Raw genomic sequence first — 22409 nt, 5'->3', positions numbered from 1 at the left:
TTTAGGACTGCACAGCAGCAGAAGGGTGGGCTAGGGGGTGAGCCCTGCCTGGCAGTATCTGTCTGCTGGCAGGAGTGGCTCACAAAAAGTGGGTCCCTGCTTTTCAGACTGGTCCAGGGCTGCCAGGTGTCACTGCTGGGTGAGCACTGCTTTAGCAGGCAGGGAAGTCCCAGCGCTGAGGCGTGCAATGGCGTGCGAGGTGTGCGAGGCGTGCAACGTCTTTTGTTGCACGACGTCTGGTGGCGAGAGAGACAAGCTTTCGAGTTCCATCAAACTCTCCTTCAGGGCTGGGAACAGCGCTGGGGGGTGTCCCAGCGGAAGAGGAGGGGGGTAGGTTGTGGAGCATCGTGTGGCAAACATGAACGGGGCCATTAGCCTTAGAGGACAAAGAAGGCTTAGTGCAGGGGTGGGGGACCTCAGGCCCAGGGGCCAGATGTGGCCCCCGGCTTGTCTGGATCTGGTCCCTGCGGCTCAGGGCTCCCTCCAGCATTGGGGAGCACAAAAAAACCCCCCAAGGCTCCAGTGTGCGAGGGGAATGTGGGGCGAGTCTTCCTCCTTCTCCATCACTGAGGGGGCTTTTGGTTTGTTTTTTGTTTTGTTTCTTTGCTTCTCACTTGTGCGTGGCCCCCGACAGATTTTCCTGTGGGTCAGCGGCCCACAAGACCCTAAAAAGGGTCCTCGACCCTGGCTGAGGGGGGTGCAGATCACCGGGAGCTCGCCTCAAGCCAGTCTCCGCTGGGTGCAGGGCTGCTGGTGGCCAGCAGAGGTCTGAGTTTAAACTCCAGGGCTTGTTTTTGGAAGAAGCTCAGCAGGGGTTGAAACCCGGGAGGGCAGCCCACAGGGCAGGTCTGTCCTTGATCATGTCTCAAGATGATTAGTTAATCAGATGGCCTCTGAGGGGTTTTCCCTTCTGTCACCTGATGGTTCCAACTCCTTGCACCGGCTGATGGTCGAATGGTTCCCTTTAGCTCTGTTCCATCAACTTCACTTTGGCTCCACTATCCACCGGGCGAAGTGCCCTGTGCCAAGGAGCGCGCCGAACTAAATCCAGCGCTGTGGGGCAGAAGATCAGTGCACATTGTGGGTGTCCAGAAGCCAGGGGACAGGGATGGGGGAAGGGACCAGTGCCTGGGGGGTAGGGGAGGAAGGATGCTCTGGGATGGAGGGAAGGGACCGGTGCCTGGGGGGTAGGGGAAGGAGGATGCTCTGGGATGGGGGGAAGGGACCGGTGCCTGGGGGGTAGGGGAGGGAGGATGCTCTGGGATGGGGGGAAGGGACCGGTGCCTGGGGGGTAGGGGAGGGAGGATGCTCTGGGATGGGGGGAAGGGACCGGTGCCTGGGGGGTAGGGGAGGGAGGATGCTCTGGGATGCGGGAAGGGACCGGTGCCTGGGGGGTAGGGGAGGGAGGATGTGACCGGTGCCTGGGGGGTAGGGGAGGGAGGATGCTCTGGGATGGGGGGAAGGGACCGGTGCCTGGGGGGTAGGGGAGGGAGGATGCTCTGGGATGGGGGGAAGGGAAGGGGAGGGAGGATGCTCTGGGATGGGGGGAGGGGAGGGAGGATGCTCTGGGATGGGGGGAAGGGACCGGTGCCTGGGGGGTAAGGGAGGGAGGATGCTCTGGGATGGGGGGAAGGGACCGGTGCCTGGGGGGTAAGGGAGGGATGATGCTCTGGGATGGGGGGAAGGGACTTGTGCTCGGGCGGGGGGGTAGGCAGAGCTCCCCTCCCCCATGACACCAGTGCCATCTCTGGCCACACTCTGCCCCCTCCCTGCAAACAGCGATCCAGGGGCGCCCTCTGGTGTCCTCCTGCGGCACGGCCGCCCCCTCCCCCGTAGGGGGGATGCTGTGGCGCCGCCTGGGGCAGGGGCCAGAGGAGAGGTGCCAGGCCGGTCGGGAGGTGGGCAGTGGGTGCTTGGTCCCTCCGGAGAGCCCTCATGCAGCTGGTCCTGGGAGGGGCAGATGGGGCTATGTCCGGAGCCTGGGAGACAAGAGGCCGGGGCAGCGCGCTGGGGGGGGGGGGCTGGCTGGGCGCTGGAGGTTGCTGAGGGGGCAGCACCCCCAGCCCATGCCAGGCAGGGCCCTGACTGCGCAATGCTGCTGCTTCTGGGACTTTGGCCTGGTGGTGCCGGGGGGGCCCTGTGCCAGCCCGGCTGGGCCCTTGTGCTGCAGGCTGGTTTGGGTGGGAGGCAGAGCCCAGGTGGTGTCACTGGGCCAGATCCCCAGGAGAGGTGAGGCCCACAGAGCTTTCCCGTGTTCTCTGGCACCCACCCACCCAGTGAAGTCATCTGCTCCCCCTATTTACCAGAGGTGCCCGGGAGGGGGGGGGGGGCGGGTTCCTCAGCCGCCCCATCTCCAGGCCTGAGCCAGCCTCTAAGGCCTGAGTGACAGGAGGGGACGTCCCTTGTCGGGGGAGTGTGACACTTCTGGGGTATCTGGGGGTGCAGGGTGCCTCAGCCGTGAGGGAGCCCTGTCAGTGCCCCATCGGGGGAAACTGGCCCCAAACTGCCGGTTCCTGGGCTCTTCCCTCAGCCGGCTAGCAATGTACACAGCCAGCCCTTGCGCTCCCTAGATGGGGCCTGGGGGCAGAGCAGACATAACCCCATGCTAAATCAATAGTGATCGCCAGCCCCTCCCACATGTGAGTCCACCCCCCCAGCGAACCCCCCAAAAGCCCGGGCCTGGACGCCGCAATGCGCCCGGATTGGCTGCCCCCGCGGGAGCCAGGCCCCCTGCACCCCAGCCTCTTCCTGGCAGCCGGCACTGGCCGTGTCTGCGGGAAAGCCAATCCGGCCTTTCTCTGACAGCGCTGAAGCGAAAGCCCTGAATAGCCGCGGGCGGAAGGCTTGGAAACGTCTTGCTTGAGGAACACCAAAAATAGACGACGCCCCCAAGAGCCGGGCTGCGGGACGGAGTCCCTGCCCTGCCCGCCGAGATCTCACCCAGCCGTCGGTCCGGCGGGACGTCTCCTGCCCTCCTTTCCGGCGCTACCACAGCCGCCCCCCATCCTCGTCTCTTTCCCCAACCGCCGTGTTTTGTTACATTCAGCTCCCGTAATGGCGGCCTTTCTTCCTGGGCTCTTCTGAGCTCCGTCAGGCCGCCTGTGCCGGCCCCCACCGAGGCTGGAACAGGCGGCGGGGCAAGGTGGAGCCGAACGATGGCCGTTCTTCTCACTCTTACACTGTTCCCACATGCCAGCTTCACATTCAGCAGCGTTGGCCCCTACAGTCTCCCCGGCACAGCCTGGAAAAGCGATGCAACACCACGGCCTGTCTCAGGAAACTGTATGTTCCTCCGGGGGGTGAATATTCCACCCCCCAGAGCAATGTCTGCCTGACATCCGTGCCGGTGTGCACAGGGCTGTGTCAATGGGAAAGCTTCTCCTATGGGCAGGGTTCCTTTTACAGAGCGTCTTCCCAGGGCCACGGGGCGGCTGTGCCACTGCAGCGTGGTAGGTAGAGACAGGCCCTTCGATTGTTTCTCCCACATGCAGCCCACGATAACCATGACAACCGAAGAGCAGGGTTGGAACAACCATACGGCAGTTCTACACCCGGCGCACAGGCGGGGCGCGGCGCCAGGGGACACGGCGCAGGCCAAAAGTATAGCGGGGTTCCAGAAAGAACGAGAGAGGTCTCTGGAGGATGGACCCCTCGCTGGCTCTGAGCCGAGATAGCCGGGGGTGGAACCCCAGGCTCCGGGAGTCCCTAAGGGATGGGTCACCCGATCATTGCCCTGTGGTGGCCCGTTGCTCTGACCCAGGCCGTGCGTCTGTCCCTCATCAGGAGGCTCTTAGCGTTTGGGAGAAGCTGCACCCAGCTCAGAGGGGGACCTGCCCCTCTGGGGGCATGTCTCGGAGCCGCTTCCCCATCTGAGGCCAACATGGGGCACCAGGATCGTAGCGGTCCCCGTATACGGTGGGATCCCGGCCCCTTCGTGGGAAGAAAGCAGGTGATGCCGGGTGGTGTTGGGGGCTGGGCAAGACGGGGCTGGGGTCAGAGCTGGTCTGACGGGTGCTATGGGCCCAGCCCCCTCCCTGCTCCTGGATGGGAAGAATTCATCCCCGCTGTGCTCCTGCCTCAGGGCCACCCGAGCGGCCACCCGTGAGTCGGTGGGCACGGGCACTTCCCCCCACACGGCGTGGGACTGTGTTGCAGGCGGCCGCAAGGCGAGGGGGTGAGGGAGCTCGGTGCACGAGGAAGAACCGCCACTCAGCTCTCTGCGCCCCTGCTCCCGGGACACCCCAGCATTAATTCACACCCGCCGAGGGAGAGATTTGTGCTCCAGGGGGTGCAATTCTGCAGCGGCCCCAGGGAACCACCCTCCCCCCTACAAATTCTGTAGGGGCTTCATGCACCTGGCTCGCCGTTGCTTGCCCACACCTCGGCATTACACCCGCCCACTCTGGGACGGAAAGCTGCCGAATCCGACGGGCAGCCGTTGGCCCTGGTGTGAATTTCCATCCATCTTGCAAGGCGGTGGCGTCACCGGTGTGAATTTCCACCCCGTTCACACTCATGGTGCACTGGTGTGAATCTCCACCCCATTTGCCTTTGGGGGCTGTTGCTCCCCCTTTTTATCCTCACTCAGTGGGTGTGTGAGCCCTTTGGATGCATTTCCCCCCACCTTGTACCTGAGGAGTTTCCACTTAAAGCCCCATTCCTCTTAGCAGACAGCCCAGCCCCTCCACAAAGCCAAATTCACAGCTGAGAATCTGCACCCACTAAGCGATACAAAAGCACCAATTCCACCTTCTGACGGTCACTCACACTTTAAAAACAGCCCAGAAAAGCAACACCCGGGAATCAAATGATTGGATGCTCTTGGACAACGTGCCCTCTAACTGTTCCCATCCACGTGTGGAATACATTTTGTTACATGCGCAGAGACCTGTGCAGAGGTGCACCACCACACCTGCTGCCGGATGTGGGCACGCTCCTAATCAGCTGGGTACAATCTGAATTTCTCCTGGGTGGCCGCCCAGCTGCTCCGCTTTCAGTGGAACCCCAGAGATACATTCATTTTTGAACCCTTCGTTTTCACTCTCCCAGCTCACAGGGCAACAGACTGAGCCAAACCCTTATCTGAGTGGTTCAGAGGTGACTCAGACGCGGTGTGTGTACCCAGCCATCCTGCTTCATGCCGCGAGTGCTGCCCAGCAAGTCCAACAGGGACAGAACCTTTGCCCCTTCTCGCAGATTGCGCAGGGACACAGGGCAGCCTTGGCATTGCAGGGGCGGGCGTGGGCCGGGTGTTGCAAGGCCTTGGGGTGGGCAGAGAGATGCAAAGGTCAGGCTGGAATTCCATTTTAGGAATGGGGGCTCCATTTTAGGTTCCTTTCTCTCTCCCTGTGGGTGGGTCAGAGGTGAGAGCTGTTGGCCGGCACTTAGACTTTTGTTCCTCTGCATGTCACGTTATTGGATTTTGAGGGGAGCAGCCAGGTCACTGCTGCACCTATGGGGAGGGGGTTGCCCCAAAAGCCGATACAAAGGGGGCCATGTAAGGTGTCAAACAAAAGCTTACTTTCTACTGGTTCTGTATCTGCTCTTCATATATCTGTATAATACCTGTGTGTGGAGTTATGAATATGTACTCTGTATGGAGACTGGAAGTTTCTCTCTATGTGGTTGAGTAATGGGCCAGGAATGTTTGCCTATGGACATGCTAATGGGCAAGTCTCCAGGGAACAATGGATCTCTGGAGGCCAAAGACACACCTGGCCACTGGCAGTGTGACTCTCTCCAGCTTGGAAGAAGCCAGGAGGGGAGATAAATAGACCATGTGGCCAACTCCATCTTGGTTTCCAGTTCTGCTCCTGACCCCAGATACGGCCTCGCAGGGAATCACAAGCCAGGATGATCTGTGGACCCATCCTGGCATAGGATGTGCACCAAGGACTTTTAAGCCAGCAGCTATAACATCTCTGCTGCAAGCCTGCATGGAGAACTGGGAGATTCAATGCATGTAATGTATGATACTTTAACAACCTTACTCTCAGGCTTTTCTTTCTTGTAGTAATAGAGCTTTAGATGTTAGATTCTAAAGGATTGGCTCAGCGTGATTCGTGGGTAAGGTCCAGAGTATATATTGACCTGGGATCTGTGGCTAGTTTCTTGGAACCGGACAGAACTTGTTCGGGGAAGAGGAGATTGGGTTCTAAGATTGCTCACCAGTGTACGAGGCCAGAGCCATCTGGGGCACAGATATTGCTGGGGTGCCAGAGGGGTTTTGCTCGTGAGGCTTCAGGCAGGCAGCCTATTTGGGAAGGTCTCCAGTCTGGGGGCTATAGAGAGCCCCGAATTTGAGCTATTTGCTCTGAGCGGACACCCTCAGCGGTGCCCAGACCCGGCCCGGTCCGTCGCACTGCGCCAGGCTTGGCCTCAGCTACTGTGCACAGGGGAGGGGAAATCTGTTTCCTCTCGGCCACCAGTGGCTAGAAGCAATGGCCCAGCCCTGGCCGTTCTCACTGGCTTGCCGGCAGGGCCTGTCATGATGATGAGGGTTAGCCAGCAGCCTGGGGATTAAGGGTTAACTACACCTAGCCAGGTGGAGTCACCAGTAGGAATGTAGGTGGGACTTTCAAACTGGGACAAACGAATTTGGGTTTTTTCCCTTTCTCTTTTTGTTTCTCTGGGTGTGTTCTCTGCAGCTACAGAGAGGGACAGGCATGTCTCTCTCTCTCCAAGGCACCATTCTTCATTTTCTGTAAGTAGGGTAAAGTTTAGGTAGTTTTGTTAGGCTTTATTGTGTTAAGGGTTGAGTATGGGATGTGAGATCTGGCACTGCTTAAAAGATGTTTTGGCTTTTCTTTGTAACTAAGTTCTAGGCCCATGGAGTTTCTCCATGAGTATTTTGTTACCTTCCTATCTAGTCATGATGCTTGCAACAGGAATATTGTTGTCATAATAAAAGTTCTTTCTTTTCTTTTTATTAACCTGGCAGTGGTTAATTGTACGCCCTGCTTTTTATTTTAGGGGTGAGATTTCCCAAATGATCTTTCCCCTGATTTCTTTATCAACAGTCTGGTGATGGCACCGGGAAGCTGGAGTGTCTAAGGGGTTTTGCTGGTGAGGCTTCCGGTTGACCGGGGAGGCAGCTGAAGTGCTCGGTGTAATTTGAGGGGTGCCTGGGGAAGGACCCCAGTTGAGGGCGGTAAGTAGCCCTGGTTTTAAGCAATTCGCCCTGAGCTGACACCCTCAGTGGTGCCAAGACCTGGCCTGGTGTATGACAGTGGTGTATTTTGCAAGAGGCACAGAACCTGGTCAATTGAACTTTAGATCAAGACCCCACGCTATTCGAAATTTGATTTTGAGACTGAGAGTTTGATTGGTTAATGAGGCATTTCTGGACTCAATTACTGAGTAAGCTTTTGGTATATCTGTTATGGTACTCCATGGATATGGAAGCATTTGTTTACTTTTCATGTATTCCATAGTCTAGTCAAGTGTGCATAATGTATTTACTATGTTTTATCTCAGACCTCCAGGAAGAAATCACAGCCAGTGTGGCCAGAGGCTGTCCAGTACCATCTGTGATTTGGGGGGCATGTTATGATTATGAGGGTTAGCCAGCCGCCCGGGGATTAAGGGGTTAACTACACCTAGCCAGGTGGAGTCACCAGTAGGAATGTAGGTGGGACTTTCAAACTGGGACAAACGAATTTGGGTTTTTTCCCTTTCTCTGTTTGTCTCTCTGGGTGTGTTCTCTGCAGCTACAGGGAGGGACAAGCATGTCTCTCTCTCTCCAAGGCACCATTCTTCATTTTCTGTAAGTAGGGTAAAGTTTAGGTAGTTTCGTTAGGCTTTATTGTGTTAAGGGTTGGGTATGGGATCTGAGATCTGGCACTGATGCTTGCAACAGGAATATTGCTGTAATAATAAAAGTTCTTTCTTTTCTTTTTATTAACCTGGTAGTGGTTAATTAAGAACATAAGAACGGCCGTACTGGGTCAGACCAAAGGTCCTTCTAGCCCAGTATCCTGTCTGCCGACAGTGGCCAGCACCAGGTGCCCCAGAGAGGGTGGACCAAAGACAATGATCAAGCGATTTGTCTCCTGCCATCTCTCTCCAGCTTCTGACAAACAGAGGCCAGGGACACCATTTTATCCCCTGGCTAATAGCCTTTTATGGACCTAACCTCCATGAAATTATCTAGCTTCTCTTTAAACTCTATTATAGTCCTAGCCTTCACAGCCTCCTCTGGCAAGGAGTTCCACAGGTTGACTACACCCTGTGTGAAGAAGAACTTTCTTTTATTAGTTTTAAACCTGCTACCCATTAATTTCATTTGGTGTCCTCTAGTTCTTCTATTTAGGGAACTAATAAATAACTTTTCTTTATTGGCCCTCTCCACACCACTCATGATTTTATAGACCTCTATCCTATCCCCCCTCAGTCTCCTCTTTTCTAAACTGAAAAGTCCCAGCCGCTTTAACCTCTCCTCATATGGGACCCGTTCCAAACCCCTAATCATTTTAGTTGCCCTTTTCTGAACCCTTTCCAAGGCCAAACTATCTTTTCTGAGGTGAGGAGACCACATCTGTACACAGTATTCAAGATGTGGGCGTACCATAGTTTTATACAGGGGCAGTAAGATGTTCTGGGTCTTATTTTCTATCCCTTTCCTAATAATTCCTAGCTTCCTATTTGCCTTTTTGACCGCTGTTGCACACTGTGTGGAAGTTTTCAGAGAACTATCCACGATAACTCCAAGATCTCTTTCCTGATTTGTCGTAGCCAAATTAGCCCCCATCATACTGTACGTGTAGTTGGGGTTATTTTTCCTGATGTGCATTACTTTACACTTATCCACATTACATTTCATTTGCCATTTTGTTGCCCAATCACTCATTTTGGTGAGATCTTCTTGGAGTCCTTCACAGTCTGCTTCTGTCTTGACTATCCTAAACAGTTTTGTATCATCTGCAAACTTTACTACCTCACTGCTTACCCCTTTCTCCAGATCATTTATGAATAAGTTGAAAAGGATTGGTCCCAGGACTGACCAAGGGGGACACCACTAATTGTACGCCCTGATTTTTATTTTAGTGGTGAGATTTCCCAAATGATCTTTCCCCTGATTTCTTTATCAACATTTGGGTGGTGGCAGCGGAAGTTTTATTCCCAAGATCTAGGTTTTTAAGATTTCGGGGGAAGTTTTATACCAAAGCCTGGTAGATAAGGCTTTGGGGTACACTTGCTGGCCCCCACTTCTGCATTTATTATGCCAGAGTGGGGAAGGAGCCGTGACAGGGCCGTCCTGAGGGGGGGGGGGCAGAGGCCTGGGGCGACCCCCCCATCTCTGGTGCCTCTGGGTTAAATATGCCTCCTGCCACAGGCCTCACCCCTACTCCCCCCCCCTTTGCCCTCTCCCCGAGCAACATGGCCCAGGGGATTATGGGAGCCTGGCACTGTGGGAGCAGGGGTCATCTGCCCCCCATACTCCTCTCACCATGCAGGGGGCAGGAGCCAAAGCGGCTCAGCAGCTCCCTTCAGGCTCTCTGCACCTTGCTTCTCTGCGGGGGCAGGAAGGGGAGCACCTTGGGACTGGGGGGCTGGGTCCCTCCCATGCCCATATGATGACCGTGGGGCGGCCAAAAACGCGGGGCCTGGGGCAGCCACCCCAATTCGTCCTACGGTCAGGCTGGTTCTGCTTGCCAGATGCTTCCCTGATTCGGTGGGGTGACCGTTCGCAGCTCCCTGCCCGGTGGGGTGACACCCCCACCTCCTCTCCTGGGAACAGCTGTTTAGCCTGTTCTGTCACGGGAGTCAATGCCATGTTCAGCACTCACAAACCAACCAGCCAACCCCCGCTTTGTCCCACTGCCCGGGGGCCTGGTGGCCTTGCAAGCTACGAACCATTGCATCGCAAATATTTGCCCTCCTTTTTTTTGGCGTCTATGAGGCAAAAGGCCCAAGCTCGGAGAGAGCCGTTTATTTCTCAAATAACTCGGAAAGCGATGAAATAGGAAATGATGGAGCAAATCTGTCAGGACCGGCGGGCCCCAACACACGGCTGTCTCTCGCTGCTGGAAGAGACTCCTGTCAACGTTTCCTGTTCTGCCAAGTTGGCGGGGGCCTCGATCTTCCTTGTCAATGACAGTTGTGGCTGACTAGAGAAAAGCCAGCCAGCAAGGAGATTATAACGGGACTTTGTTTGGTGCCACTAGCGCCGCGCAGCAATTTGATTGGCCAAGCTGCTCTGTTTCAGGGATGCTTGTGGGAATCTTAATAATTCTTGTCGTTCTGAGCAGGGTGTGTGTGTGTGTGTGATGGCTACGTTCTTGGCAAAGAAAGTCTGTCCCCAAGACACATACATAGTCAAAGACACGTCTCAGATCTCCTGGTCTGCTCACTATTATGATTCCTTTGCACTGCGAGCCATGTCAACTGTGGTCTCCTCAGTGATTCATTTCCACTGCCGCATTCTCACAGCACCAGTGTTGATTTTCACGCCCATCCACTTTGCACTTGCTTTTCACCGGCATAAATGGCCACCGGAGGTTGCCTCGGCGCGTCGCGGTCTGACAAGCTGCAGCGAATGTTGCTTTTTGGGCATCTGAAATTTGTCACTGTTGCCTCGCACGAGAGCGGCTTCGTGAAGCGGAAAGGGAACGGTGGGGGGGTGGAAGCCCGTGCTTGTGGGATCGGGTTTGCACGTCGTACGATGCCACGGATGCCTTGTGTTTCCATGGGCGGTGCGATCAAACAGAGAATAAACGATTCCATCCACAAAATGAAACCAGGTGTGTCCCGCTCTTTCTCGGAAGCTTCTCGGATGAGCTGTGCGTGATTTTCTAAGCAGCCGATTTCTCTTGAATGAGAAAAGTATCTCCCTCGCTCAGCGATGGGCAGGCTAGGCTAGTGAGCAGGCTGCGTGAGTGGCCCCCTTCATCCCTGCAAGATCGGTGTCACCAAAACAGTTTCCCAGGAGAGGGCTGTTTTGCTCACGGCGCTGGCTTACCTAGAATGTGCAGGGGGGGGGGGGGGGCCACCGACTGATCCATAGCAGCGCTGTGATTGGCTGCAGAGGGAGCGCCCGGGTCACACAGTCAGTGTTGTGCACAATCGGCCCCCACCTCACCTCACGTGCCCTTTTGTTACCGGCGTGTCACTTTAATAACACCAATAGGAAAAAACGATGCAGACGGAAACCAGGGGACTCTGGCAACCCCTGCACGTGGGCAGCAGCAAACAAAACGTCTCATGGGCCCCACATGGAAACCCCGATGGGCCGCAGGTTGCCTGCCCCTGGCAGAGCTACATGAAAAGGACATCGAGGTTGTGGGGTCAGGGCAGGAAATGCCCGAGTCCAGGGTGCCCGAGCAGTCTGAATAGTCTTTCATGACATGCCCCCAGAGGTTTTTTCCCGGGGCCCGTGCCTCATTCAGTGCACAATTTCACTATGTTCACTATTTCTTTATCTTGGGCGGCGTGGGAGCCTCGTCCTCTAGTCCAGCCCGGCTCTGAAGACAGAAATCTCAATTTCCTCATGGGCGTTTCTATGGTGCCCGTCACTATAGCATCCGAGAGCTTGTCTGTCACGCGTTGCTGTCCCCATGGGAGGAGGGAGTGTAAGGCGGACACGACGGGGATACAGTTCTCCAGGGTGGTGTTGAGCCGCCCTGGTCATGAGCCCTCCCGTCCCTGTCCCTTGCTCCCCGGCCTTGTGCACCTTGTTCCAACTTCTGCAACAAACGAGGCAGGGGCCCTGATAGTCATCCCCCGCCCCAGCACAGCCCTGATGGGTGCCGGCGGTCCTGTGGGGAAAAAATAGCAGGCGACCATGTCACTAAGGACTGGCTTCTAATGCAGGGGGCTGTCCCTCTGCCCCCCCTTAAGACCTTCAGCTCCTCTGGCTTCCAGGACCCTGTCCTCCCTGATCCTCCTCCTTCCTCTCTGGTGACTCCTTCAGCACGTCCTTTAGAGGGTCCCCCCACCAGCCTTTTGTGGGGGTCCACAGGGCAGGGTCCATGGTCCTCTTCTCTTCTCCCTCCATCCCACAGCTCTGGGTAATCTCCATCAACACAGACCCAACTCCAGTCTCTACGTGGCTGACGCCCAGACCTACTTCTCTGCCCCAGGCCTGCTACTGCCGCAGCTGGGCCCTTTAAATCACCGCCTGGCTGCAGGAGGCTAGCCCCAGCCCTGCTCTGGCTGCCTGAGGCTCTGCCCTTTCTGGGGGTGCGGAGCTGGATCCCCCCCGCCGCCTTGTCCAGCGGCCCCATGAGTCTGTCAGCCCCACTGTCTCCTGTCTTGTTAGAACATAAGAACGGCCAGGCTGGGTCAGACCAAAGGTCCATCTAGCCCAGCGTCCTGTCTGCCAACAGTGGCCAATGCCAGGTACCCCAGAGGGAGGGATCACAACAGGGAATCCTGATGTGATCCCTCCCCTGTCACCCACCTCCAGAGAAACAGGCGAGGGACACCCTTCCTACCCATCCTTGTTAATAGCCACTGATGGACCTAACCTCCATGAATCTATCTCGCTCTTTTTTGAACCCTGTTTAACATTCCAGACTTCACTGCATCCTCTGGCAAGGAGTTCCACAGGTTGCCTGTGCGCTGAGTGAAGAAAAAATTGTTCATGGTGATCAACTGCCTGGCACGTGGACCGGAACCTGGGTGTCATCTTTGACTCAGACCTCTCTCTAGGTCCTGCCCTCCAGGCTGTGGCTAAGTCGTGCCGATTCTTCCTGCACCACCTCGCTGAGCTCCGGCCTTTCCCGGCCCTCTTCAGCCTCAGACTCACTCCCAAAGTCTTGTTGTCTCGTGTCCCTGGGGCACCCTCCTTTTCAGCCTATGGCTCTGACCACGCCACCCCTCCCGCTGCTTCCCTTTCCCTTTTGTGGCCAACACATCATCTTCACGTGCTGGGACCCCTGTGGTTGGTCCTCCTGCTTCACCGGCGAGGGGGCGGCGCTCACATCTGATCGGCCCGTGGTGCCAGCCTCCACGGCCCACTTGTTATATTTTCAAAGAAGCCCCCGCAGGCTTTCTCCTCCCCCTGCCCGCCCCTCCCGGTTCCCCTCCCGCTTGGCCTTGCTGCCCACATCCACAAAGCCAGCTCATTAGCCTCCCGCAGGTCTCGCCTGGAAACGCTCCTTTGCCACGGTCCGTGTCCGCCCACTGTATCCCGCTGTCGTCTCTTCTGCTCTTGGGTTGTGAGTGGTGGGGCAGGGCCCAGCTTGAGGTTCTGGATCTGTCTAGTGCCCAGCCAGGGGTGTTGGAAGCTCCTAGAAGGGGGGGGGGCATGGGCACCCTGCTCTGCTCTGCCCTGCTCCACTCCCATGCCCACGCCTAACGCTTGAAGCCCCACCCCCAGGTCCCCTCTTCCTCTGAGGCCCCGCCCCCAAACAGCCTCTTCCTCGGAGGTCCCGCCCCCTCTTCCTCTGAGGCCCCACCCCCAAACAGCCTCTTCCTCGGAGGTCCCGCCCCCTCTTCCTCTGAGGCCCCACCCCCAAATAGCCTCTTCCTCGGAAGTCCCGCCCCCTCTTCCTCTGAGGCCCCACCCCCAAACAGCCTCTTCCTCGGAAGTCCCGCCCCCTCTTCCTCTGAGGCCCCACCCCCAAACAGCCTCTTCCTCGGAGGTCCCGCCCCCTCTTCCTCTGAGGCCCCACCCTCACTACACCTCACCCCCCTGAGAACCTGCTTGCTCCTCTCTGCCCCTTGCCCCCATCACTCACCCTTAAGGCAAGCAAAAAGTGAAGGGGCCCAGGCCCACCTCCCCCTATTCTGGTGCACTTGGTACAAGGGGGCCCCTGTCCATGGCTGGGCATCCAGGACACTGCTGCTAGCTGGGCTGGGGCATGACTGGCCTGCAGTGGGTGGCTGGAGATTGGTTAGGGCCAGGCCTGGTCAAAACCCAAAGTCAGAGAGGTGAACGGGGCCATGGCCTCACAGCAAAGGCAGGACACCAGGGCTCCAGGTCAGCGGTGAGGCTAAGGCCAAAACATCTGGCCACTTAGACAGCTCCTGGGACGGGCCCATCAGAGACTTGCAGAGGGCTGTCACTCATGCCTGATAGGGCAGGGCTTTGCCTTTCCATATGTCTTGGGGGCAGTCCAGCCTGGCCCCCTGGTGGTGCTGAGGGATTGGCACTTGCCTTGACCCCCGTCCACGTTGGTTCTTACACCAGCCCTTATCTTTGCTTCCCTTATCAGTCCCCTACAGGCCTCCGGCTGGGTTTGATCATCTCCCTCCTGTCCCACTGCCCTGTGCAGGGCCCTCAGTGACCACTCAGCCCCCCACCCCTACCCCTTTCTCTGTCCCCTTTTTCCTGACCCACGATCCTGCTCCTACCCAGGCAGCAGCAAAGCTTCTTGATGCCATCAGGACAGGGTGAGGCGAGAACTCCCCCTCCCTGCTTCTGGGCCCTGCCTTTCCCTCTTGCTTTCTGTGGCATTTTCCAGGGGTCCCACCCCCACGTGGCCCGACATGGCTCTGCATTGCCCCAGCTGGGACTGAATCACTGTGGAACCCCGGCTCACAGCCTCCTGCCCTCCCCACTAGCCTCACGCTTCCAGCTAGCTCCTCTCCCAGCGAGAAGCCCCTCCAGGGCTGCCTCCCCTCTGGCGTGGGCCCCTTCTCTCTGGCTCGGGCCGGGTCCCCAGGGGAAATCAAGCAGCACAAGCTTTTCCAGGCTCGCTCCCTCGGTGTGGCATCCAGCAGAAAGGAGAGTTTGTTCAGGGAGAGGGGAAATGAATCCAGAATATTGATTCTGCCACAGAGCATCTACCGGGGGCGCTATTCTACAATGTCTCATCCTGCTCGGTCAGTTTCCTCCCTTAGCCAGTGCCTAAATGGCACAGGGACGGCTTGGCAGGGCCAGGCAGGGCTGGGTGGGAGAGCAGACAGACCCCCAAGAGGCATGTCTGGGCTAGTGGTTAGATCGAGTTAGACTGGCTGCAGGAGGAACTCCCTGGCAGTAGTAGGGGGGTAGCTCGGTTTATAGACCACGCAGGGGGAGGCTAAATGCACAAATGGAGGCCAAGGTGCCTGAGTGGACGTGGCTAGAGTCGAGACAAGTGGGTGCTGCTGCCTCTGAGCCCAGGACTGGGACCCCCTGGAGGAGCGAGATCTCTGGGCGGAGGAGCGCCCTGGAGAACAGAGAGCGCTCTGTACGGGAGACCAGTGGCTCTGTGACCCAGAAACTTGACACCCTATATCCAGAGACATGCGTGTGTTGCCCAAGCATGAAAGGGCTAATTGATAAATGAGGCATCCTAGGCGTCAGCGCTGCTCTGGGCTCACAGCCCAGACAACAGCCACTTGTGCTCATAATGTCAAGCACCGCACTGAAAGAGCCACTCCGCGCGTGTCAGCTGGCCTCTGTGATCCCAATGGCGCTACAGCCGAGTGACATGGGCTGGGGTCTGGCTGGGGTCTGGCCCATTGACTCCAGTGGCGCTGCGGCCGATTGACACAAGCTGGGATCCGGCCCATTGACTTCGGTGGAGCTGCGGCCGATTGACACCAGCTGGATTCCGGCCCATTGACTTCGGTGGAGCTGCCACTGATTGACACCAGCTGGATTCCGGCCCATTGACTTCGGTGGAGCTGCGGCCGATTGACACCAGCTGGGATCCGGCCCATTGACTTCGGTGGAGCTGCGGCCGATTGACACCAGCTGGGATCCGGCCCATTGACTCCAGTGAAGCTGCGGCCGATTGACACCAGCTGGGATCCGGCCCATTGACTCCAGTGAAGCTGCGGCCGATTGACACCAGCTGGGATCCGGCCCATTGACTCCAGTGGAGCTGCGGCCGATTGACACTAGCTGGGATCTGGCCCACGGCGGATGAGAGCTGAACCTCGATAAAAGGAACTTGGTGAGATCTGCGTGTGTTACACTTTCATACACGCGACTAGTCCTGCGGGCTCTTGCCAGGGACCTGTCCCATTCCCTGCTGCCCCCCCCCCTCCGGAAGGCCTTTGGGACCTTGTCAAGTTGCTTGGCTGCTTCGTGCCTCAGTTTCCCTTCTGTACAAGAGCACCATCCCTCGTACTTTTGGTGCCCTGTGGCAGCTGGGCAGGGAGGCAGAGGGACTGGGCCCCCTGCAGTCATTGCTGGTCTCAGGAAGTAGAAGGATCCAGCCCCAAACTACTCCGCCCCTCCCATCTTCCTGGGGAGGGGACTTGTGGGAAGGGGTGGAACGCCCCCCCCCCCCATTCACTGGCAGTGGGAAGCGGAGTTACGTGGCTGGGAGCCAGCACAGCGGAGCAGGCTGGGGCTGGGTCACTCTACTTCCTGCCGCCTCTGGCGGGTGCGGGGGCAGGTCCACCCCCTGATGTTGCCACTAGCCCCCTGCTAATCCCTTGGGCTGTGTCACTGGGGGGAGGAGCTTGGGGGAAAGGGTGGAGTGGGGGCGGGGCAGGAGGAGATGGGCTGGGGGCAGGGCAGGGACAGGGATTAACTTGGCTGGGAATGTCCCTTTGTGTGTGTGTGTGGGGGGGGCAGAAACAGCTACAATGTAGCTCCACAGCACCCTTGGGTGTAACCACACCCATTGCCTCACGGGTCATGTCTCAACCTCCTAGCCCCAGGAAGAGAGACACTTGCTAGCACCAGCCGTCCGGATGTTGTGTCACACTCTGAGCTCAGACCCTTAAAGGCGCTGGACTCCCTGACCCCTTTGCAGTCATCAGGCCTCCACCTCGTTGCCCTTTACAAAGCAGTTCGGTGACATTATCCCTCTTGCACAGCTGAGGAAACTGAGGCACGCACCAAGCGGAAGTGACAGAATGGGGACCAGCACCTCCAGCTTCGGAGTCAGAGCCCATCGCCCTGCCCGCTAGGCCACACTGCCCACCTTTGATAGGATGTGTGTGTGGAGGGGGTGGGTGGGTGTCTCTTTCTCCCTCCTTTAACTACCTCCTCTAATCTCTCTCCGACCTTGGGTCCAAATGACTTCCTCTCAGTCGCTGGAAGCAGCTGCTTTCACCCCAGCCCCCAGCTGGTGCCTCCGGGTGCACTGCGGAGTGGTCTAAAAATAGAGGGGCCCGTGAGAAATAGGAGGCGTGAGTCTCCACCCATCTCCAAAGCCTGCAAGCTCTTGGCAGGAGTTCATGTCTGGCAGCTCCCTGCGTCCCCGGGGATGTGGCCGGCTGGACACAGCACAACCCCGCAAAAAAAGAGCCTTAGTTAAGGCTTACAGGACCGAAATAAACCTGGGCTCTGAGCCAACGGCTTGCCCAGGAGCTCAGCCCTGGCTCGGCAGAAGCTCCTAGTGGGCAGCGGGACTAGACTCCGGTGTCAGGGCAGAGACCTGGGAGAATGGGTGGCCAGCTGATCCCAACCTGATGGGGAGCGCCACAGATGGTTGCTTTGGTAAGTGCCAGCTGCCACAAACCATGTGGGTATGTGGGGGGAGGGTTGTCTCATTTGTGGGGCTCTGAGCCTGGGAGAATCTGCTGGGGTGCAAGTTATAGGGGCCGAGCTGCCCAGGAGCCATGGTGAGGGGCCCAGCCATAAAATGGAGCAAGGTGAGTGTGGGGGGGGAGGGGGAGGGAGATTATAACACTCCTTAGTGCCTGTTTTCCACCTGCACACCTCAAAATGCCTTGCACTGTCTTTAAGAACATAAGAACATAAGAATGGCCGTACTGGGTCAGACCAAAGGTCCATCTCGCCCAGTAGCCTGTCTGCCGACAGTGGCCAGCACAAGGTGACCCAGAGGGGGTGGACCGAAGGCAATGATCAAGTGATTTGTCTCCTGCCGTCCCTCTCCAGCCTCTGACAAACAGAGGCCAAGGACACCATTTTATCCCCTGGCTAATAGCCTTTTATGGACCTAACCTCCATGAAATTATCTAGCTTCTTTTTAAACTCTATTATAGTCCTAGCCTTCACAGCCTCCTCTGGCAAGGAGTTCCACAGGTTGACTACACGCTGTGTGAAGAAGAACTTTCTTTTATTAGTTTTAAACCTGCTACCCATTAATTTCATTTGGTGTCCTCTAGTTCTTCTATTTAGGGAACTAATAACTAACTTTTCTTTATCGGCCCTCTCCACACCACTCATGATTTTATAGACCTCTATCATATCCCCCCTCAGTCTCCTCTTTTCTAAACTGAAAAGTCCCAGTCGCTTTAGCCTCTCCTCATATGGGACCCGTTCCAAACCCCTAATCATTTTAGTTGCCCTTTTCTGAACCCTTTCCAAGGCCAAAATATCTTTTTTGAGGTGAGGAGACCACATCTGTACACAGTATTCAAGATGTGGGCGTACCATAGTTTTATACAGGGGCAGTAAGATATTCTGGGTCTTATTTTCTATCCCTTTCCTAATAATTCCTAGCATCCTATTTGCCTTTTTGACCGCCACTGCACAGTGTGTGGAAGTTTTCAGAGAACTGTCCACGATAACTCCAAGATCTCTTTCCTGATTTGTCGTAGCCAAATTAGCCCCCATCATACTGTACGTATAGTTGGGGTTATTTTTCCAGATGTGCATTACTTTACACTTATCCACATTACATTTCATTTGCCATTTTGTTGCCCAATCACTCAGTTTGGTGAGATCTTCTTGGAGTCCCTCACAGTCTGCTTCTGTCTTGACTATCCTAAACAGTTTGGTATCGTCTGTAAACTTTCCTAAACAGTTTGGTATCAAGATCTGGACGTACCATAGTTTTATACAGGGGCAGTAAGATATTCTGGGTCTTATTTTCTATCCCTTTCTTAATTCTTAGCATCCTATTTGCCTTTTTGACCGCCGCTGCACTCTGTGTGGAAGTTTAGCTCTGCAGACAGGGACACTGAGTCACAGGAAGGGAGAGAGGCATTTTGACAGCTCGCCCTGGTCATACGAGTTCCAGTCCAGTGCTGTGTCCACTAGGCCTCACTGCCTTTCCAATGTCATGACAATGAGAATGGCCCCTCTCTGGGGGTATGTCTACACTAGCCCTCTAGTTCGAACTAGGGAGGTTAATGTAAGCATTCGAAGTTGCAAATCAAGCCCGGGATTTAAATATCCCGCGCTTGATTTGCATCTTCCTGGCCGGTCACCATTTTTTAAATTTACAAGTCCAGCCTAACTGCCCGCATCTACACGGGGCAGGGACCTGGTAGTTAGAATTAAAGCCCTAGTTCGAACTACCTGTTAAACCTCCTTGCAGGAGGCTTAAATCCCGGGCTTGATTTGCAACTTCGAATGCCTACATTAACCTCCCTAGTTCGAACTAGGGGGCTAGTGTAGACATACCCTGGAGTAGCTGATCAGGGCCTCACCAGAGATGGGGGCTTAGGGTGGGAAGAGAAGGGGATAACCCATTGGAGATGCTGGGTAGAGGTTCTCCACCCTGGATTCCCACAGTCCAGGCCAAGGGGGTGTATGTGTATGTTTGGGGCAGGGGAGTTGATAGCCAGGCTGATGCCAGGGACAGGGGCTGGCAGAGGTAGGTTGTAAGGGGTGGGGATGCCAAGGGGATCAGGTAGTGACTTTGCTGAGGCGGGGGGAGCAGTGCCAGGCAGGCAGGTGAGGCCGGCAGAGGGAGGGCGGGGCAGGGCCATGCAGTGGGGGATTCACCGGGCAGGCTGAGGGATGTGCTGGAGAAGAGGGGGATGCAATGATGGGGATGGGGAAGGTGGACATGGCGTGGGCATCGAAGGCCGAGTGGGGCTGGTTGAGGGTGGTCTGTGCAGATGTGGGAGGGGAGAGCAGACAGCCTTGGGCACAGCCGGGAGTGGGGAGTCTGGGTAGGATAGTGGGTAGAGGGGCCGCGGTTGGGCTCGACTGAGTGCCAAGTGAGGAGAGATGGGGGTAGCATTGGAGGACCTGGCTGCCAGAAAGTCAACTCTGAGGGTATGTCTACACTACAGCGTTAATTCGAAATACCAGACGTTATTTCGCATGAATTGTAATAGCTGCCTACACATACAAACCGCTGTTTCGAAATAAATTTGAACTAGCGGAGCCCTTATTTTGAATTAGGTAAACCTCATTCTACCAGGAATAACACCTCATTCGAAATAGCTAATTCGAAATAAGTGCTGTATCGACACTGATTTCGAAATAGGGGGCCTCCAGCCCTTCCCAGTTCCCCCCGGTGGCCACTCTGGGCCAAACCAGGAAAACTTGTCTGCTCCCCCTTAAAGGGGCAGACTCTGGCCACAGTGCCTGTGCCAGTTGCCAGCCTGCCAGCATCCAGCCAGCAGACTGTGCACCTGGCACAGCACAAACCAGCCACCCGCTGCCACTCAGCCCTCCAGCGCTCCCCAGGACCAGGCTGGCGGCTCCCAGGAGCCTGCCAGGGGCCGCAAAAGGCGGGCGCCTTCCTGGTCAAGTGCAGAGATCGTGGGCCCCATTGAGATTTGGGGGGAGGCCTCCTATGCCCACGATCTCTGCACTAGGCGCAGGAATGCAGCCGTCTACAGCCGCATGGCTGCCAGCCTGGCCACCAGAGGCCACATGCGCAGCCAGGAGCAGGTGCAGACAAAAGTTAAAGAACTACAGCAAGCCTGTGCCAGGGCCTCCCAACCCGGGGCTGACCCGGAGGCCTGCCCCTACTATGAGGCATCCTGGGGGGTCAGACAGTCCGTGCCCCCCTGGTCATCATTGACCCCGGGGCAAAGGGCCCTGCCCCCGACACAGGGGAAGAGGAGGACGAAGGCAGCCAGGAGCCTGCAGGGAGCCTGCCCTGCAGCCAGGAACCCCAAGCCATGCCAGAAAGCCCGTCAGCAACCTCATCCGAGGCCGGGGAGGCCTCCACATGTGAGTGACATCATGGTCCCCTTATGTGAGGTGGGAGGGAGGGGGAGCCCAGGGACCTTACCCCGGGGAGAGACACTGCACACTGCCCACCCTCCAGACGCCCCCTCTACACAGAGGCAGGCACATCTTCCCCCCCCCCCCCCGACACCACACTATAGGCAGCACAGGGGCTGGGGTGCAGTCCTGGGCCAGCTCACACTCCCGGGGATAGCAGGATGTGATGGTGCAGACACCTGCTGTCCTCACCTTGCAGAGTGGGGCTGGGTTTCGCCCACTGTGTCCCCAAGGAGAACTGGCCACTTCTCTTGTTTCCCCACAGCTGCAGCACGTGCGAGTGCAGGGCGCACCACCCCGCCTGGACCCACCACCCGCACCCGAGCCAGCAGGCGCAGCCGCAACCTGGAGGAGTTCCAGAGGCAGCAGCTGTGGTTGCAGGGACGGCAGGTCCACAGCCAGGAGCAGTGGGTGTAAGAGGACCTGCAGCTGCGGCGGGAGAGCTTGCGGGAGCTCCGGGAGCAGGGCCGTGCCCTCCGCGAGCACCTGCAGGCCTTGGCGGAGCGATTGCTGCCTCCTGCTGCTCCAGCCCCTGTGGCCGCCCCACCTATCGCTCCTCCTCCCACCTCTGCTCCCCCTCCCGCTTCTTCTGCACCCTCCGTCCCTCCTGCCCCACCCTCCACACCCACTCCCCCACGACACCCCTGCACCTGCAGTGCTGCGAGCCAGCAAGACCCCCAACCCTGAGCTTTCCCTCCCCCTTCCTCACCTTCCTCCTCCTTCCAGCTCCCGCCTCCCAGGTTTCCCCCCTCCCTTCTCCCGCCCTCATTCCTCCTCTCCCCCCATCCCAGTTATGTGAAATAAAGACTTTTTTTGTGGCAACACGGGTGTTTTTATTGTAGCTCAGGAAGGGGGGTTAGGGAGGGGAAAGGGGAAGGAGGTGAGGGAGGAATGTAAGGCCCCACGCCAGGGGGACTTCAGTCCTCGTCCACCTGGAAGCTCTCCCGCAGGGCTTCCCGGATGCGGACAGCCCCCCAAGGGCCTCCCGGCTGGCAGCCGTGCGGGGCTGGCATGAAAGCCTCCCCCTTCCTCTCACACAAATTGTGGAGCACACAAATTGTGACACCACAAGGCGGGTGAGGAGGCACCTAAATCATGCTTTCAGTCAGCCGAAGGCCCCCTTGACCATGATGCGGGTCCTGCTGAGCCTGGCATTGAAGGCCTGTCGGGAGGGGCTGAGGCGTCCCATGTAGGGCTTCATGAGCCAGGGCTGTAGGGGGTAGGCCGCATCCCCCACCAGGCACACGGGCATGTCCAGGACCCCGACCCTAATGTGGCGATCGGGGAAAAAAGTCCCAGCATGCAGCCTCTGGCACACAGAGGAGTTGCAGTACACCTGCACGTTGTGTGCTTTGCCGGACCAGCCCCCATTGATGTCCGTGAACTGGCTCTGGTGGTCAGACACAGCCTGCAGGCACATGGAGAAGTACCCCTTCCTGTTGATGAAGAGGGAGGCCTGGTGCTCCAGGGCACGGATGGGGATGTGCATCTCATCGATTGCCCCCCCCCCCCCCGCAGTTGGGGAAGCTGAGGGCGCCGAAGCCCTGGATGACCGCGTCCAGGTCAGTGAGGCGGACGACTCTGTGGAGCAACTCCCTGTTGATGGCCTTTACCACCTGCAGAGAGACACACAAAATGGAGGGTC

General features: G+C 57.2%; 1 protein-coding gene across 5 annotated transcripts in view; it reads left to right on the top strand.

Annotated features, from left to right (window-relative positions):
* The first annotated feature begins 5822 nt into the window (after nt 1-5822).
* SLC43A3 (solute carrier family 43 member 3) overlaps nt 5823-22409 on the top strand; it is a 62477-nt gene continuing 45890 nt past the window's right edge. The window contains exons 1-2 of one of the 5 annotated variants that reach the window (XM_075928594.2): nt 5823-5967; nt 7020-7150. The gene's annotated coding sequence lies outside the window, so the exon portion shown is untranslated. Of the gene's footprint in view, nt 5968-6552; nt 6704-7019; nt 7151-14753; nt 15828-16430; nt 17327-22409 lie in introns of those variants that run through there. The other 4 variants (XM_075928596.2, XM_075928593.2, XM_075928598.2 and 1 more) reach the window with 4 other exon arrangements.

This window comes from Pelodiscus sinensis, chromosome 5 (genome assembly GCF_052426305.1).
Source record: "Pelodiscus sinensis isolate ZL-2025 chromosome 5, ASM5242630v1, whole genome shotgun sequence".
In the NCBI taxonomy this organism is placed as follows: Eukaryota; Metazoa; Chordata; order Testudines; family Trionychidae; genus Pelodiscus; species Pelodiscus sinensis.
The sequence above is the reverse complement of the archived record's forward strand: the minus strand, read 5'-3'. Positions and strand labels throughout refer to the sequence as shown.